General features: G+C 45.4%; 1 long non-coding RNA gene across 1 annotated transcript; it reads left to right on the top strand.

The window, feature by feature from the left end:
- Window positions 1–959: 959 nt before the first annotated feature.
- On the top strand, window positions 960–15608 carry LOC140633871 (uncharacterized). Its single transcript, XR_012031437.1, has 7 exons — window positions 960–1175; window positions 2280–2526; window positions 2611–2777; window positions 2946–3725; window positions 4910–6430; window positions 7300–10355; window positions 12651–15608. It is a non-coding gene; the product is annotated as an uncharacterized lncRNA (long non-coding RNA).
- The last annotated feature ends 285 nt before the right edge of the window (window positions 15609–15893 follow it).

Here is a 15893-nt window from a genome sequence, read left to right as displayed (position 1 = left end):
ACTTAGATGATACAGGTCCCCACAGTGGTAGGCACCACTCAGGGCTTCGAACGCTCAACAAATTCGTATTTTAGATAGAGGCTGAGTAATCGTGCACAGTGCCATTCCTTTTAGATCTATCCTTTATGTTAGCCTCACAACAGTGGGATGCAAACAGGGTGAATGGGATTGTACCCATTTCAAAGATGATAAAAGTGAGATATGAAAGGCCTTGCTCACAGCCGGAGTTGGGACGAGACTCAAACATCCCTGGCTTCTCTGCCACAGTTTCACACTGAAAACTTCACCCTGCTCCCTCCCCCTAACCAAACAATAGCCATGGTGTCCTTGTTGATGTCATCAAAAGCCTCCATTATAGAGCCTGTTATGTACCCAACCCAACACTAATACCGCATGTGTATCATCCCATCTAATCTTTAGAACAGCACTATGGAATAGTCATTATTATGCACATTTTACACAGAAAGCAATAAAAGCCTAGAAGGATGAGGGGAGTAGCCCAAGGTCACACAAGGCATACAGAATGAAATCCTTCTTCAAATGAAGGCCTATATGATGGCAAGACCCTAGTTCTTTACCACTCTTCTAAACCAGAAGAGAAACTGGGAAGGCCCAGTTCTTGCCTTAGAGACATCAATAATCCACCTCAGGGAGATAACATGGCTGCAAATAGGCATCCCCTGGATTCAGACCCAAGCTGTCTGATTGGAGTTCCCGTGTTGCCCTGCCAATGAGTCTGAAAACAATAATACTAAAATGCTACATGATATTAAAACACTAAAATAATAATACAGAAAGAAATCATTGTGTACCTACTAAAACAAAAGCCCCAGGCCACACTACATGAGAGCCACAGAGATGGAGCCATTGCTTATTAATACACCAGTGGATTCAGCCAACATATGTTGAGCACCTGCCATGTGCCAAGCACTATTCTGAACACTCTGGTGACGTAAGCTGCATCTTACTAAAGGGTTTGCAAAAAAGGTTGGGGAGAAGAGACACAGGCAACTAGACAAATAGTAATTAAAGATGAAAGTGCTTGCTTAGGGAAAGAGTTGGTTGGCTTCCTGGTTCTAAGACGATGGATCCGTGGTCTCTGCCCTCAAAACGCTCACAACCTTTTTGAGTAGACAAGACACACAAATCACCAAGAGAAGAGTTCAGAGATAAAAGTAAGTAGCGTTGATGATTGTGGGAAGGCCGTAAATGAATTGCCAGTGGAGGAATTTGAACAAAACACAACCTTTTTGGAATGGTTAGCAGAACTTGCCTAGCTGGGAAGGTCTTGAGCAGGCTTCCATGCCCAAGCTGGTAAAGCTGTGGCTGAGATCCATAGTTAGATACTGTTTTCTTGAGTTTAAAATGAAAAAATTAAATAAATAAAATGAAAGATGTTGTCGCCCTTCCCTCCCTGTCCTTCTTCCCCTAGTCTCTCTCTTCTAGATACCCTGTTCCATAGATCCCCGTGTCTGATGGAAATTGAGGCAGGGAGAAATTGTGAGGACACGTCCCTTTTGCCCCGCTTGCCCCTTCCCCAGATCACTCCTGACCCCAGTGTAAGGAGACAATATTGAAAATAGTTCAAAATAATCCCGCTAAAAACATGAATCAAAAAGTCGCGGCTCCTGGACATGTTTTTAAAATTGCTTAGTTGCATGCAAGTCCCTTTAGTGCTCGGAGGACTTTAATAAAATTGATTTTCTGAGTATAGCCTTTTAGCAGCTACTGTATAAGCTTGAAATATGAACCCTTCATTGTTGAAAGTGTTTCATTTTTGCCCTGTTGCTAATGATGAAGGGAAAGTATGGGTTTGGAATTCCGCGTGGCTGACATTCTCATAATTAAATAGTATTAATAATAAAGCTTTGCAGATTTTAAACAAACTGGCACAGAAGTGGCACAGTTTGCCATATTTCATTTAGAGACCACAGCAATTAGCCCTTAATGAATAGTACACAGCGGCATAGAAGGGAGTTATTTCTACACGTCGTTTATTTGCCAAATCACAAAAGGCAACATTTTCATTCTGCTGATTGAAAATGATTCCCGGGATTTCTTCTGAAGGCCTCTTAAGTAATTGCTTTGTGAAACCTGGAAATAAATAAATAAAACTACAGAGAGGAACATTAATTGCTTTTAATATCTGCAGTCTAATTTCAGCAAAGCTTAGCACACCAATAGCTCCTGGATATCAAGCCATACAACAATGGACTAAAAATAGAAGGCTCATCATGGATGATATATTTAGAGCTGATGTTTTTCGTTTATAATTTTAGGAGTGATCTGTTCCCAGGCCCTGTTACTCCTCCCTGCGAACTGACACTGGGGGGTGTTTTTAGAAGAGGACTTGTGGGTGGGGCGACTAGGGAGTTGTTGCCAAAGGAAAATGATAACGCTTGTCCCGGAGGAGAGACACGAGAAAGAGCCATCCAACTGTCAAGGTTGTGAGCGACAGAGAGATGATTATCCTCCTATGGTCTTCCTCAAAGCTTTGGAACAGAAGAATAAATTAGTTCTTAAAAGGTAGGTGGGTCCTAGAACAAGTTTTACACACTTGAAAATATTACTTCTTCCTTACCTTTGGGGCTCAATTTTCTTGGCTGCAAGTTACGCAGAGGAAAGGAAGGGCAAGATAAATTGATTCAGCTAGACAACGTCTAAGATCACCCGGGCGCTGGGGCAAGCAGACAGTCCGGCTTCCACATGGCATCTGCTGAATCGGAGTTTCCAAGGACACCCCTTGGGGAAGTGTGGTGGACGACCCTGAGTACCTGGTAAGTTTGGTCAGCAGGTGCTCAGGCCTCAGGCTGAGGGTTGGCCATGGCCCAGTGCGTCGTGGGGGAGGGCAGGGGCTGCCTTGCTGGGACGCTGGAGGAAATCACGGGTCCCAGCCGGCAAAGCCCTTCCAGCCAGTCTACAATGTCCCCCCCACCTCACCCCAGGGCACGGCTTACCCTTCAGTGTGACCTCAGAATGAGCAAGCGGTTGTGTGGAAAGAAATCTCCAGGCCCAAGATGGAGTCGCTTCTGCCCAGGGGCCGCAGCAGCGACCCGAGGCTTACACAGCCTGCACGTCCCCGTGAGTGTTCCACTTGACCGGAAACACGGCAGATCCAGTCAGCCAGCCCCCAGACGCCAAACCAGCTCTGCGCTCTGTGCTTAACTTTGTTTGTCCCTCGTTCATTTTCTGTCCTTCTCTTCGTTCTTTACTCTTGATCCTACCCGAGCTTCCTGCTTTCCGCTCTGCTTGGCAGTTCACCCAAACCCTCGGGAGCCGAGACTGCCCAGTTCATGTTAAATAAAGTCTGTTTGTATCACCCAAATTGTGTTCTTTAATCATCTCTAACAGTTGTAAGGAGCAGGATTAAGGGGAAGGAAGTTCTAACAAGGACTGGATGGGAGGTCAGCTGAGAACGGGGAGGCAGGAGCCCCCATGAGGGGAGAGATGCTCCGTAGGGTGTGGTAGGCGATGGTGTGAAGACAGATGAGCAGACAATTAGACTATGGTGATCGCACTCCCTTGTGTGGCAACATGCTTGGGGGGCTTCCCCTCTCAGGGCCACAGATTCCCTGGCTACAGAATGAAATGGGTGAACCAGACACCAAGGACCCCTTCAGATCCTGACACTACATCTCATAATGCTTGGCAGCTTGGCTGAGGGCTGGTCCTGACCTCTGCTTGGATAGTCCAGCCTCATTTTGCCTTGCGCTGAGGGCCTCTGGGTAAAGTGCTTTGGTTTGGTCTTCTAGTGAATTCCAGATGAGTGTAACAGAAACAAGCCAAATCTAGGTGGCCAGTGCTCAATCCACTTCCAGGTGTTTTAAGAATTAGACACAGTCTTAAATAGGGTAGTTTGGGGTGTTTTTTTTTTCTTTAATATCCTAGTCTTTCTTTTTCTTTTTTTTTTTTAAGATTTTTATTTATTTGACAGAGAGTGAGAGCACAAGCAAAGGGAGAAGCAGAGAGATAGGGAGAAGCAAGCTCCCTGCTGAGCAGAGAGCCCAGATGCGGGCTCAATCCCAGGACCCCGGGAACAGGATCCAAGCGGAAGGCAGAGGGCAGATACTTAACCGAGTGAGCCACCCAGGCGCCCCTCCTGGTCTTTCTTAAATGAAGAAAAATTAAGAACAACCCAAAATAAATACCTGTCATCAGACAGATAGCAATCTGCTCTTAAACATTTTCATCTTTTATTACCATTTCACCTTCCCTCCCAAGCCCTCCTGCAAGCTCACTGGTAGGACGTGGTCCCTATAACCATGAGCACCAGCACGGAGCACCTTATTGGCATACAGCAGGTGCTCAATTTGTGTCCGGTGAACTAACTGACGTCTTCATAATTTATTTAATGTTTCATTGTGCTATTTCCCATGTATTTTGTCCTCCAGTCTTTATCATTGTTCTTTGAGGTAGGTGGGTAGGTGTGAAGTGGTATCTCACTGTGGTTTTAATTTGCATTTCCCCGCACGACAAAGAGGTGTGGAGCATCTTTCCATGTGCTTGTTTGGGCCTCTCTATATCTTCTTCAGAGAAATATCTCTTCAAGTCCTTTGTGCATTTTTTAATTGGTTGTTTGGGTTTCTGTTGTTGAGTTGTGGGAGTTCTTTATACTTTCTGGATATTAATCCCTTATTAGACATACGATTGCAGTCGCATTCTGAGGGGTGCCTGTTCACTCTGGTGATTGTGTCTTTTGATGCAAAGAAGCTTTTAAGTTTGATGGTCCAATTTATTTTTTTCCTTTTGCTGCCTGTGCTTTTGGTGTAATATCCAAGAAATTTTTGCACCTGTGATTTCGATGTAGCCAAATTTGGGAACTATCAATCTGGCCCATAGGCTAAACTTTTTTTTTTTTTTTAAATAGTGCAACTAACCCTTTCACCTTTTGCTCTTTTTGTTTTTCCAGATAAAAACTCAAGTCAGAAAACCTATCTGTAAAAGAAAAAACTTCTTGGATGGCTAGTTCTCCCCCAAATGAGTGACTGACCCCTGGCCCACCAATGTCCCTCGGCGATAACTCCTGAACAACCTCCACAGGCTTAACAAACATTGCTCTAGTGATCTATCCCCACACCTCTTTAAAAGGGGACCTGAGTCTTAAAAAAGGAAAATGGGTTTCTAGAAATAGTCTTAGCCCTCTGTTGGGAGGCAGCTGAGAGCATCTGTGGGGACAGCCAGAAGCCATGAGAACCCCTTGATTCCCCACTGATCAAGACGACCAGTTGGTGTCAAGATCAGTGAAGAAGATAATTCTGTGCCTATGGAGAGCTTTGGAATAAAAGCACAATGCTAAGGTAAAATGAGATAAGTTTTCTATCAAAGAAAATACCACTCAAGTTTAGGTAGGTAATTAATTAATTCACAAGTAGATCCAGAGTGGGAGCGATTACTGAACAATGGTTAATGATAAAGAATAAACCCTAAGGTAAGCGATGATCAAGAAGATGAAACAGTTTTAGTTTGGAATCCTATTACAATTCTATTTCAATATAAATAAGCTGACACCAGAAGCAAACGATTAACCCCAAAGCCGCTGGCTGTTCATTAGCTAAGGAATAATTTTACATTTCATTATTATTCATGCTGGCTAAATTTCCATTAAAACCAATTTAGTAAACTGGCCTGCTGATGGGTTTGAAATTAAAAGGAGAGAGAGAAGGCAGGGAAGGGACAAAACACGAAGCCGTCATCTGAGCATCTAGGGATGGGAAAGTCATGGGGGGCAGATTGCCACTTTAATTAAAGATAATGTCTCAATTCACTTTCAAAATGAGTCTCCGGAAAGTGCCTGGGAAATTTTCCCTGGCCAGAGCGTCTGGCTCATTCACGGAGGGGCGATTTCTGTTGCCGGGATGTCTGATTGAAAGGAGGAACGGCCGGTTCCCAGCGCAGCCAGCTCGCCGTCCTGGCCGTCTGCTGAGCAGTCCCGGCGGGGAGAAAGGGCTTTGGGGCGAGCTCCTCAAATAGCTCTGCTAGAGCCCAGGCAGGGGGGTCCAGGCTGCATTCTTTGGGCCATTACGCAGGCTTAAGGGCTTTTATTAAACATAGAAATGTGACCAAACTACCAAAGACTGGCTTAGCTCGCACTTCGGGTGCACTCGCTTTGGCAGAGCCCTGAACTAGGTACTTTCACGAAGTAGCTTATTTAATGCTTTTAACCTCTCTACTGGGGTAGATTCTAACACTTGTCCCCATTTTGCAAATGGGAACGGCTGAGACCCGGGGGGTGAGTAATGCTATTGCTCAGCCAAGATGGCACAGAGGCTGGAGTTCAAACCTGGGCCATTCGCCCCTAGACCTGCGTCCTTCACCGCTACGCTGCGCTGCCTCTGGACAAAATAATGAAACAACTCTGTGTCTTTTAAGTATATCCATCAACAGGCCACAAGGTACGTGGTGAGTCGTCAGTGGGAGCCAATGGGCAAAGGTGAGTGGAGGACGAGCTGTGGGGGATTTTGATTGCCAGGCCAAGGGGTTTGAACTTGACTCTTTGCGGGGGGTGCTCCCCAGAATGCAGTGGCCAGTCCACTGGGGGTCCGAGAACAGAGTTTAAAACAATATTTAGCAATTACATTTTTTTTAAGATTTTATGTATTTATTCATGAGAGACAAAGAGAGAGAGAGAGAGGCAGAGACACAGGCAGAGGGAGAAGCAGGGAGTCCGACATGGGAGTCTATCCCTGGTCTCCAGGATCAGGCCCTGGGCTGAAGGCGGCGCTAAACCGCTGGGCCACCCGGGCTGCCCTACATTTTTTTTTTAAGATGATAAGAAATAAGGGACTCCTGGGGGTCTCATTCTGTTGAGTACCCAGCTCTTGATCTCAGCTCCGGTCTTGATCTCACAGTTGTGAGTTGGGCCTGGCACTGGGCATGGAGCCTACTGAAAAAAAAAAAAAAAGGAAATAAATTTAGGTTGCCTATAAAATTGGGTGAAAAAGACCAGCCTGATTTAAGAAAAAAAAAAAAAAACGCAAATTTATTTAACACTTCACATGTACTCTTCCTATGTATCAATCAGGCTTTTCATTTCCAAGTGCTTTACGTTTTAACTCTTAATTTTTGTGATGTATATGGCAGGCATTATTGTTCATTTCACTACAAATGAGGAAACCGAGGCAAACAGAAGGTTGTTTATCCTAGATCTCATAGCCAGCAGATGGCAGAGCAGGGATTTGAACCCAGGTGTTTGTCTGCAGACTCTGTGCTTTTTGCAATTATTCTTGGTGATTAAGAGTATAGGAGGATAGGGTGTAAAAATCATGAAGGCAACTATCTGATGTTGAGCATCTGCTCCAGGTGATGTACTCGGAAATGTACTCTTCCTGAGGACTGCCAGGAGAGGTTGCTCAGAAGCTGGCTCACGCCTACGGGAGAGGCACTGGAAGCAAACCTGTGGTTCTTAGCCAACAGGGCAGTATTCCCGGCACATTTCAAGGATCAGGTGTCCACATCAGAAACCAACCCAGCTCTAGGAGCCCAAAATCACTTTGTGGGGGGAAATGGAGCTTTTTCTTTCACGTGCCTGGATCAGGACAGCACCTGCTCTGGAAGCCAGAGGCCTCAGGGACTACAGAGCCCAGCTGCTTTGGAATGCAACAGAAGAAAGAGCAAGAATCTGGCTTTGGGTGACTCCAATGCAGGAAGTATTATGTACCCACAAGAGAAATAGCCATGCATTCTCTCCTGGCCTACAGGAGTTCTCAAAGGCTAGTTCCTTAGGAAGTCTTGAGCAGGACTCATGTTGGCTTTCTGCTTCCCATCGGTGGACAAGGTGGACATGGAAACTCTATGGTTGGTGAGTTCCCTACTTGGATCACCCCCCACCAAGGATCCCCATTACCACCTGGACCTGCCTGCCCTCCTCTAAGCCCGGACGAGTTAGAGACCGTGTCCTGTGCACCTTCTCAGTCCTGCGTGGTCACTTAGGCATCAGATGCCTGATCCAGAAGAGCAGGGTAGTCACCCAGCCTGGCTCTGCCACCACCTGCTCTTCCTCCATCTAACTCCATCTTCCTCATCTAACCCTGGGCAAGCCCTGTAACCACAGTGCCCATTCTCTTCATTGGAAAAGGGTACTGATGGCAGATCTACTACTTCATGTGGCTGTGTTGTGAGGGTTGCCTAGATAATGTATCTGAAATGTTTAACGCGGTGCTGGGCACATATTAAATGCTAGATAAATAATGGCCATGACTCCCAATAATAGTAATGCAAGTGTCAAGTTTGATGGCCAAGATCTGGGGTTTGGAAACATGCAAGGCTCATTTACAAGCTTTGTGTAAATGCCTATGCTGGGTTCTCCACCAAGGATCCACCTTAACCTCCCAGACCTGACGCCTTCTTCCTTTTAATAGATCTGCTTTCCCCCCCCCGGCCTGGGCAAGCCCTCATTTCTCTACCTAATGGGAGAAGCGATTCTTTGCCAGAAAAGGGGGAGACATCCTTAGAAAGGCCTCTAAAAGGCTGCCATTTATGGTGCAGAGAGAAGACCATAGCTACTCTTTCAATGACACATGGACAAAAGCTCTTGTTGTGGACACAAATAAGAAAAGTTGAACCCTTTGCCCGGTGTAATTCACTTCATTTATTGACCAGGGTTCTCTCCCCCAATCCCCGGTTCCTTTGCATTTGTCAGCGGTTCAGAGACCCCTGGCATTCAGCATGATTTGTAATGTAAATTATATAATTGTACTTTCACATATTTTAACATCAAATGAAATGATTGACTACAGAATAGGAGCTGTCTACAGGTGGGGGTCAATTACCATCTGAATAATCACAGTGCCACACAAGAATAGCATAGCCGCTGAGCGTGACATATTTTTATCTCTATGCATTTCAATGAAGTCAGGCTGGTACATAAAAGGTTATCACCTAGGAAACATATTTTCCTAAGCACAAGTTAAACATGCAAGTGAGATCAGCAAAGATATTCAATTTAGCCAGTCAACCCTAACCTATTAATATTTTAACAAAATCCAGTGAGGATAATTTTTTTCTTTGATCCCATTTCATGTGAGCAGCCGGGAAAGGGAAGAAAAATTAAAAACAAAATAGTCAAGCATACAGAATGAGGTTATGCATTAAGTGGGCTATTTAATGTTTCTGGCATTTCATAGCCCAGGGGAAAGTGTGGATGGATTTAACAATCAAGAGCTGTGTTCCCTTGGCCACAAAGTTCGAGAAACATAAAATAATCTATACTTCCAAGCTGACAAATCGTACCTGACACCCAGCTTCATCTCACCGGGACTCAGGAGATCAGCGTTAATCATATGTTACAGGGAGTAAAAAGAAAAGTAAATCACACCAGGCTGAAAAGTGAGATGGAAGGTCTTCGGGCAAGGATTTTAATCAATAATATGTGCGATGATCACCAGAAGCTATTGTTTTAATCTTCCAATATGAAAAGAAACGAATGCAAAACACAAAGCTACCAAGAACCAGCCCCACTTCCATGATGCCATGTAAGAACCAAAACCAGTCTGGCGGCTCAGCTTCCCATTTTGACTCATGACACACACAATTTCTTTCTAATGGGATAAAGTCAAGCCCATCCTTTAAGTTGCCTATTTCTGGAGCCTCAGCTGCTGCCCAGGCCCTGGCTTCTAGGCTTGCTCGGTTTTTCTCATGCACTCTATGTCCACCGGTTTCGTGTGTCTGGCGTCCATTCGTACTTCTTCTGAGGGCATCTCCATTATCCTTGAGCACCTCCCCTCCCTGGCTTTCAGCCCCTGTGGTTTGGGTTCTGTTGGCTTCACCTCTGGCTCTGGGGAAGGGCATGTCTCCATCCTGGCATCACAGAGATGAATTAGTTCAGGCATGGGTGTGTGATTCATTAGAAATCCATGAATTGCAACCTTGAGAGTCCTTGGTCATACTGTCATGAAAAAAGTTTGCTAAGGATAGAACTGTGTGCCCCCCAGCCCCCAAATTCATATTTTGAAGTCCTAACTGCCAGTACTCCTCAGAATGTGCCCTTATTTGGGCCTAGGGTTGCTGCAGATGGGATTAGTTAAGATGAGGTCATATTGGAGTAAGGTGGACTCTAATCCATTATGGTGGACCCCTAATCCAATATGGCTGGCATCCTCATACAAAGAGGAAATTTGGACACAAACAGATATGGATAGAGAGAACCCTAAATGAAGACATTAGAATGATGGTTCTGTGAGTCAACAAACACCAGAGATTGCCAGCAAATCATCAGAACCTCAGTGAGAACCTGGAACCAATTCTTCCTCATGGCCCTCAGGAGGAACTGAAGGGGTTCAGAAAGAGCATCTCCAAGATGTGCCACTTTGGCATGGGGATTACTGAGAGCTGAAGTCAATCAAGGCCCAAGAGACTAAGTGAGAGCTTTTACCCCGCCCCCTTAACTGCCTAAAAGATTTTACTAAGGGACCTGTTCCAGAAGGAGACTATCACCACAGATAACTACCAAAAATACAGTCTAAGTATGGGAAGCTGTGGGGAAGCCTGGCAAAGCCTGGGTCCCGTGGTCTCTACGTGGCATGGCAGACATTTGCTTACCAAACATTTACTCTTTCCATCTTCCTGTGAATTGTCTCCCTCCTCTTTGAAGTCCCAGACCCCAGTCCCCTTCTCCTTAGCCCAGAATGGCAATCTTAGCCTCAATTAGGCCTGAGGCTCTCATATTCTTCTGGGGCTCCCATAAATAGGTAATTAAATTAGTTTTTTCCCTGTTAATCTGTCTTATGTCAATTTAATTAATAGACCAGCCAAAAGAACCTAGAAGGGCTGGGGAAAAATTTTTCTACAGAACCAATCCAGGCAACATTTTGATCTCAGACTTCTGGATTCCAGAACCATAAGGCCATCAATTTCTGTTGTTTTAGCCACTCAGAGTATGGTACCTTGTATGGCAGCCCTAACAAACTCATCCGGAGGCCTGTTCTCTTTTATTCCCATGTATTGGGAACTTTGAAAATTTAGGTTTGGTATGTCCTGTGCTGAAAGTGATCTCCTAAAATTCATACATTAGAATCCTAACGCTCACAGATGGTGCTATTAGGAGGTGGGGCCTTCAGGAGGGACTTAAGCCATGTGGGTGGAGGCCTCGTGAACACGGTTAGTTTCGCATAAAAGGCAGTCCTGAGAGTTCCCCAGCCCCTTCAACCATGTGAAGACACAATGAGAAGTCTACAACCTGGAAAACAGTGATCGCCCTACCATGCTGGCACTCTGATGTCAGACTTCCCACCTCCAGAATTGTGAAAAAATGAATTTCTGTTGTTTATAAAACTACTTGGTCTGTGGCATATTGTTACAGCAGGTCCAAGGGACTAGGACAGTGTGACTGGCATTTATCTTGCCTGGAAATGGAGCCAATAATTGGAAAAGCCGAGCCAGACTTACAGAGATACGTACCTCAGGTGAATGTTGCCTGAGCCCCTGGATCCATCCATACCTGAAGTTCAACTCCTGATTCTGTGGTTATGTGAACCATTAAATTCCCACTTTTATTTAAGCTGCTTAGAATTGCATTTTCATCACTTACAACCAAAGAGCCCTAAATGATTTATTCTTGAAAGCAGTCACTGTGATCTTAGGATGAATTAATAGGTGTGAAGTCTTTAGAACAAAGGACATAATCATGTTAATTAGACCACAGGAAGGTTGTATTCAGTTTGAGGCATCGTACTTTTAAGAGGGACGTGGATAAATGTGAGCAGAGCGATTGAGTGGTGAGAGAAATGGACAGTGAATCTCAGGAGGCATAAGGGATGCTTGTCCTAGACAAGAAAAGAGATTTATAGAAAACATGATAGATGGCCTCGAATATCCACAGGCCTGGCAATTAAAGGAAAGATTGAGATTTATTCATGTGTCCCCTAGGATAGAACTAGGAAACCACCGGAAGACAAATAAAATAGTGATTTTTCCAATGCTTCCAGCTATCGGAAAAGGAAATGAGATGCCCCTGAAAGCAGTGAGTGCCCTATCACAGGAAACATTCCAGCAACAGAGGGGAATTCCAGCCCCTGCGGGTACCTATTGAATGGGAAGATTGGCTGGATGACCTTGAAGCCCTTCCAGCTCTGATTTTTAGTTCTATGATCCTACCACTAAAACCCAAGTGAACTTGGACATGTCCTTCCCCATTTTGGGATCTCCGTTTCCCTATCTATAAAATAAGGAAGTTGGACCCAGTGGTCTGCAAACATCCTCCTGACTGGAGCATGCCATGATATCAGGATTCCAAGTCAGTTCTTTCCACCTCAACTTCCATCCAGTCCCTGGGGAAGTCTTTGGGCTCACTCCTAACATGCAATGTCACACCACTAACCTTTGATTAAAGGAACAGCTGACACTGTCAGTGTGGAGCTATTGGTGGCAGGAGAACACAAAGCAGGGATCATTTCACATTCTTTTCCTCTTTGCTGTAATTAAATTACCCACTCCACAGCTGAGAATTGAAGGATAGTAGGAAACTTGTAATCAGTCTGGCTATAGATTTTTTTCCTACATGGCCCATATTAGTCACACAGAACACTTGAAATCAATGGGCCAGTGAAGCCACAAACTGGTTTGAAAGATCCTGGGACTTAGGAGCAGGAAGTGGGACGTTCAACTTATCTCATGGCTCTAGGTTGCACCTTCACATCTACTGTTACCCTTTGCAGCCCCTGGTCAGACTGCCAGACACCCAACTGCCAACTCAGCACAGCCTTCGGGTCTGATGTTGCAAAAGAGCCTGGAGATGTAAGAGAAAATATTCTAGTGTTGCCCAGCACGGATGTGGGCTGAGCCAACAGGGAAAAGAAATGTCTGTTTATAATCAAGAAAGAAATCAAGAGCTGATTATGGGAGAGCTTCTGTCCATTGTGCTGGAGAAGAAGCTCCGAGACGTGCTTGGTGAGTCAAATCCCAGCCATTTTGAAGAGACCCCATAGTGTGCTCCATGATTTTAACATCTGCTTATTGTCTTGGCTTAATTAAGCTCTTCCTTGATGCTGAATTATTTTTCGACTCAACGATCTTTTCTTGAACATAATGTTTAAAACAAACCCCCTGCCACATGAGCAGGAATGCAGTCTGTTAAGAACATCTATGAGTTGCCATTATTTTGAGAGCTTTGCCTACTTCTGTCAGTGAGCCCATTTCTCAGGCTGGGACGGGTTCTTGGAGACTGAGAAAGTCACAGTGATTTTTTTTCTCCACAAAGTTTCATTTGTCATGAAAATGAACCTTTCGATCTCAAATTCTGAGGGTCTTTCACCTTAAAAGACTTCGGGCAGAGGACCCACACATCAGAAAGACATGAACAGCCTGGAAAACAAGCCCTCCCCCACCCAGGATTTACAATCTCAATAGGATTCCCTCATGCCTGCATGAAGGGTCTTGAGCCCATGCATGCCTGATGTCACTGGCATCTCCCCACACCCTTGTTCGAGAAGGAGGGCTGGAATTATTCTCAGCTCCCCATGGGAATGGAGGGTGGGCAGGAGGGAGCCTGAGATTCGGAGAAGGCAAGTGTTTTGCCCAAGGTCACAGATCTGGTAACGCAAGGTCAGGGTTGGAAACCAGATGTCCTGATTCCATGTCCACCAGACTGGAAGCTTCTCAATATCATTCAAAGCAACCCGTATTTTAAGAGCATGCATTCCTGGGGAGCCTGGGTGGTTCAGTGGGTTAAATGTCTGCCTTCAGCTCAGATCATGATCCCAGGGTCTTGGGATCCAGCCCTGCATCTGGGGGGGGGGGGGGCTCCGCACAGTGGGGAGCCTGCTTCTCTTCCTTCTGCCTGCTGCTGCTCTGCTCTGCCTACCTGTGTGCTCTCTCAAATAAATAAATAAAATCTTAAAAAAAAAAAAAAAAAGAGGGCAGCCCGGGTGGCTCGGCAGTTTAGCGCCGCCTTTGGCCCAGGGCCTGATCCTGGAGACCTGGGATCAAGTCCCACGTTGGGCTCCCTGCATGGAGCCTGCTTCTCCTTTGCCTGTGTCTCTGGCTCTCTCTTTATTTAAAGATTAAATAAAATCTTTAAAAAAAAAAAAGAGAGAGAGAGCATGCATTCTTGACTCTTTAGAAATCTGTTTGCTAATTCCTTACAACAGTGGTTCTTGAAGTTGTGGTCCCCAGACCAGCAGCATTGGCATCACCTCCAGAACTTGCCAGAAATGTGTTTCTTGGGCCCTCTCCTAGACTTCTGATCCCAAATCTCAAGGGGGCAGGGGAGCCAGAAACCTGTGTCCTCAGGCCGTCCAGGTGCTCCTGAAGCACTGTCAACATTCAGAATCTCTACCTTAGAAGGCGGTGGAGATGTGTGTGTTTACTTGAAGGGCTTCTTTGAAATCCAGGCAACTGAAAATGTAAACTCATCCCCTCTGAATTCCATTTGGTGAAGGCCAGAGCCCAAAGCCCTGAAAAGCTTGTTACGATTCAAAGCTGCCTTAGTTGGCTCTGAGAACACAGGAATAAAGACGCACTCACACTCACATGTAGGGCTGGTCGCGAATTCTCTGCCAGTCACTCATCAGTGGTGCAGGATTGAGCCCCACTCAGCCGCACGGCTGATTGTATCCTGGGCCAGGGCGACCAGTTCCTCTAATCCTGTAGTCTTCGGGAAACAAAGAGCCAAAGTCTCCGGGATGTCTGGGGTAAGCGGAGGAGACCAGAGGGGTTCCGGTTTCATCTGTGTTATGCCAGACGGACTATGAATGCGTCTGTATGTTCCTGCTACTCCCCACACTTGCTCCCTTTTTGGACTCAAGCGTTCTGCTGAGGGACACATTAATATGCAAGGAAAGCAAACATCCCCAGAAAGATGGAAAGTACAGAGAGTCAGTGATTACTCAAGTTGGAAGAGCAGGGACTGGTTACTCCCCCCACACTCAGATGGACTCCAAGGCCCGCTGTAAAGCAGGCTTGCTTGGAGCGCTGGAGCGGAGTCGGCGCAGGCTCTCCCGTCACACCAGATCCTCTTCCAAGGACGCTGTCACAGATGATGATGCCAGGAAGAGAGACAGACAATAGGAAGACAACTGCAGTGTCTTCCAAAGGGAGGGCAGTTTCGGGCAAAGCTGAAAGTTACGCACAGTGATATGAACCAAGGATCTTTGCAGATTGGTGGTTCTCAGGCTGAACTTGGCCTGCAGAAGAGTTTCGTTCCATCCACACTGGGTCCAGTTCCACAGTTTCATCTTAAAGGTGAATTTGTGGCCTCTAAACAAAAATCAGGAAATTTTATACAAAACTACTGGATTGTTCCAGAAAATTCTGGTTGCACTGGGTCCACTTCCCCATGTGATGGGGACCTCCCAGTCTCAGTTTCAGCCAGCTGCCTTTTTTTTTTTTATGTGACTTACTCGACCTCAGCAAACATTTGAGTTTGCAAGCCCTAATTTAAGCAAACCCTGCCTGAGTTTCTACCATTTAGTGTCTGAACACCAAACTGGTTTTAGTTCCCTGCTATAGTAGAACTGTGGTCTCCTGGGCATTTGCTTTCCAGTGAGTGACTGGGGACGAGACATGGACAATAAAATTGGGATCTTTAGAAACCAAGTCATGTAGAAATTTAAAATCAATGATCCAGTAAGTGTTCATATTCTCTGCCAATAAAATCGAATGAAAAATGTCACAATCTATAAAATGATGATTACTAAGAAAAGCTAACAGAATTACTTATGTATTTATTACCTGCCTCCCTATGTGACTAGAAGCCCCATGAGGGCAGGGATTTTGTTTTGGCCCCCTGCTAGATGCTCAGTGCTTAAGACAAAGCCTGGTACACCGGGGGCACTGAGCAAATATTTGTCGGGCAAATGAACAGTAGGATTTATTAACTCTTGGCTGATGCTAGGCTTTGTTCTATGCACTTTATGAGTATTAAGACTTCAGAGGTGCCCTTAAACAAATAAGGAAACTGA

The sequence above is a fragment of the Canis lupus genome, chromosome 5, assembly GCF_048164855.1.
Source record: "Canis lupus baileyi chromosome 5, mCanLup2.hap1, whole genome shotgun sequence".
NCBI classification, from domain to species: Eukaryota; Metazoa; Chordata; class Mammalia; order Carnivora; family Canidae; genus Canis; species Canis lupus.
This window is presented reverse-complemented; position numbering and strand designations above follow the sequence as displayed.